This window comes from Coregonus clupeaformis, chromosome 13 (assembly GCF_020615455.1).
Source record: "Coregonus clupeaformis isolate EN_2021a chromosome 13, ASM2061545v1, whole genome shotgun sequence".
In the NCBI taxonomy this organism is placed as follows: domain Eukaryota; kingdom Metazoa; phylum Chordata; class Actinopteri; order Salmoniformes; family Salmonidae; genus Coregonus; species Coregonus clupeaformis.
This window is the reverse complement of record NC_059204.1, coordinates 28,112,113-28,115,833: the sequence shown is the minus strand read 5'-3', so window position 1 is coordinate 28,115,833 and position 3,721 is coordinate 28,112,113. Positions and strand designations below refer to the sequence as shown.

Below are 3,721 nucleotides of genomic sequence, written 5' to 3'. Positions count from 1 at the left end.
CTGTCTGATTAGAATGAATAATATCCGACAATACCTTTTTAATTCTATGCGCTATACATTTTGCTAGGATTTTTGCATCACAACACTGAAGTGTAAGGGGCCTCCAATTTTGTAAATGGACTGGATCTTTATATTTTCCACTTGTATCCTGTTTCAGTAATAATGAGATCAGACCTTCTTCTTGAGTGTCAGATAATCTACCATTTACATAGGAGTGGTTAAAACATGCTAATAACGGTCCTCTTAGTATATCAAAAAGGTTTGGTATACCTCGATTGGTATGCCATCCAACCCTGGAGTTTTCCCGGACTTAAAGTCTTTAATTGCATCCAGAAGTTCCTCCTCTGTAATTTCACCTTCACATGAGTCTTTCTGTGTGGCTGTTAATTTGACATTATCAATAGGAAAAAAATCTCTACAATTAGCTTCAGTTAGAGGAGATGGAGGCGACTGAAAAGAAAACATATGCTTAAAATACTTTGTTTCTTCCTTCAAAATATCATTAGGTGAATTATTGGGAGAACTTGCACAATTGGTGGCTGACTAAATACTTTTTTCCCCCACTGTATACCATGGCTGTCAGCCAATCAGCATTCAGATCTTGAACCACCTAGTTTATAATACTAAACAATATGACTAGTGTAGGTAAGGGATGAAGTGAAAACCTATAGGCGGATAGCTCTCCACGAGGTGGGTTGGGCATGAAATGACAGCAGGCTGTTCAATACTGAGCTATGCTGACTGGCATGGATTGGTACAAGGCAATTCCACGGTAACAGAGTGATGCTGAAACTAAGATTTGTCACTTTAAAATGTATGTCAAACAAAAACCAATGATTGCAAAGTTAAACCAACCGTACAACTCTATGCACAAGGACTACTTTGAACCATTTTACAGAACATTTTACAAAAACACATTTACTTGAAAAACTGTTCAGATGCAAAGTTTGGTAAAATAATTATGGTTTGTGCCGTTATTTGTTACCAAACTTTGCATCTGCACTGTTCTTCTCAGCTGGGCTCAGTCCCACATCGTGTTTTATCACTTATTTGGCTAAATCATTATCCATAGTTGCCTCTTTTGATACAGCCACAGCAGTCATAAAATGGACTGTTACCTTGAATGCAACATTAAGATGTTAAAACATTTAAACTTTAATTGAACTTTGTCTGTGACATTTCCTGACCGGAGACAGGTCAGTGTGTGTAGAGAGAACAGGTTTGATCAGGTGGAGTCAGGCTTCTACTTCATCGCCCTGGACCACTGCACCAATGAGGCAGAGGACGCCAAGTTTGGACCAGTGAGTCACCAACTCATCTTATGCCTTACACAACTCTGCACATATATATTGCTCCACCTTCCTTAAACTCCAGTGGCCTACTTTTGCTTACCTTTTTACCAATGTCTATGGATTGTACAAGGATTTTAAGTTGGGACTTCGACTCCATACTAAATCTAATTCCATCTCTTGTATAGGTCTGCCCTCTCTATAGATTATGCTGATACCTCACTGTGAGAACCTAGAGATCTTCACTGGTTCTGAGGGAGGTGACGTGGCCACAAACAGTGCCCGGGACACCTTCCAGCGCTACCGCTGTCTGGAGAACAGCCAGAAGGTGGTCAAGACATCTGATGCAACTTCATCTTTAGTGTGTCAGCTCTGCTGCACCTGGGAGCTGAAGGTATGGCACCGCACTCCCAACAGTCATGTATGCTTAAACATACTTTGTATTGTCATTTATGTGTTTCTTAAAGAGGCAATCAGCAGTTGAAACAATAGCAAAGCATCATCCCCATGCCTGTTTCAGTAAAAAGCTGAGGGATGGGGCTGGAGAAATGTAACCACTCTCAAATGAATAGACAGAGCTATGGGTGATAGGACAGACCATCGCTCCTCCTTCTAAAACACCATTGAAGGAGACTACCTAAGGTTCCTTGCCTCAGACCTCCTCCAATGGGTTTTTGAGAAAGATGCGAGTAGAGGAAGTGAGTTGAGCAGAGATTAATTGGGACAGAGCTTATGTCATTGTTTTAGGTGGAAGCTGATGTTGAATGATACATTTATTATCTGTTTGCACATATCTTTGTTCTACTTGGGCTCTTTCCACAGATGGCTCTAGCTTGCTGATAACAACTGATCTGATGAGACTTCCTATGCGATTTGACTCCTGTATTACTGACTGTATTCAATAAAACTTCCAATGTCAAATTGAAATAATTTGGGATTCTGTAATTGATAGACAATGGTAGTTCCCAATCCGACAATTACTATAAATCAAATTTTGTTTTCCTCAGTGCAATGTTTGGTGAATGCATGGTGTTGTTTTGTCCTCAGTCCTCCTTTTTAATGCTGTGTGTACTGATTCAGTTCTAAACGACCATCATCGAGTCCATCCTCACCTCCATCACTGCAACGGATTGTCCGGTCTGCTGAGAGGGTCATTGGCTGCCACTTGCCCTCCATCCAGGTCCTGCACGACTCCAGGGCAAGGAAGCGTGTAGGAAAGATCCTCGCCGACCCCTTCCACCCCTTCTTCCACAGACTCCCCTTTGGCAAATGGTTCAGGTCAATCACGACCAAAACCTCACGCCACCTGAACAGTTTCTTCCCCCGCGCCGTGGCCCTCACCAACCGGCCACCTGGTCCATGATGATCCTCTCATCCATGGACTTTGCACTGCACTATTTATCCACAGACTATGCACCCTGCACTATCAACCCAGAACTGCACATTACTCTTTTTGAACTCTCTGCACATCTCTTCCATGCATAATTTATAGTGTCTTACAGTGTTCATAGTGTACATACTGTATGTGGAAATTCTGCGTCTATATGTTTTGTCTGTATATTCAGTTTATTGTGGCAGCACCATTTCAGAGTCAAATTCCTGTACATGCTAATGTATTTGGCTAATACAGCTGATTATGACATGTTAACCTGAGTTTAGCTGGTTTATCAGCTTTATGTCAGTTTACATTCTATTATTAGGGACTGGATGAACTGTAGCAGGTAGCAGGTTCTCCCCTTTGTCTTCATATCATTCAAAATCCCCATGTGTGTGTGTGTCCTTGGGTTTAATACCCTAAATATTGGATCCTACCTGCAATTAGTGGACTTGTTTTATGGTGTTTGTTAGAGCTGACAGTCTGCTTTTCATTTTACAGATGAACGTTGCTGTCTAACAAGTAAATAGCTACAGTAGCTAACTTTAGCAAGTAGATTCCACTCAACTCAAGGTATAGTATAGCTATTTGAATTTATATCCCAATTCATTTGGTTATGAAGGTGCTGGGTTTCCCAAGTTGTTCGGTGCCTACTGCTTAGCCGGCTAGCTAGCTAAACAGACAGCTCCACAGTGCATTTGTTTCAAGACACGCAAACATAAGGGTTGTAATAGCCAATCACAACAATGGACTGGCCCCTGTGCCCCCCTGTGCCCCCCTGAGTCCCCCTGTGCCCCCCTGAGTCCCCCTGTGCCCCCCTGTGTCCCCCTGAGCCCCCCTGTGTCCCCCTGAGCCCCCCTGTGCCCCCCTGAGCCCCTCTGTGCCCCCCTGAGTCCCCGTCCCCCTGTGTCCCCCTGAGCCCCCCTGTGCCCCCCTGAGCCCCTCTGTGCCCCCCCTGAGACCCCCTGAGCCCCTCTGTGCCCCCCTGAGTCCCCCTGAGCCCCCCTGTGCCCCCCTGAGTCCCCCTGAGCCCCCCTGTGCCCCCCTGAGTCCCCCT

The 3,721-nt window shown here is 44.2% G+C and overlaps 1 long non-coding RNA gene across 1 annotated transcript; it reads left to right on the top strand.

Moving 5' to 3' along the window:
• The first annotated feature begins 927 nt into the window (after nucleotides 1-927).
• Nucleotides 928-3,443, top strand: LOC121580163. The gene is made up of 3 exons (XR_006002989.1): nucleotides 928-1,301; nucleotides 1,478-1,683; nucleotides 2,370-3,443. It is a non-coding gene; the product is annotated as an uncharacterized LOC121580163 (long non-coding RNA).
• Nucleotides 3,444-3,721: the final 278 nt, after the last annotated feature.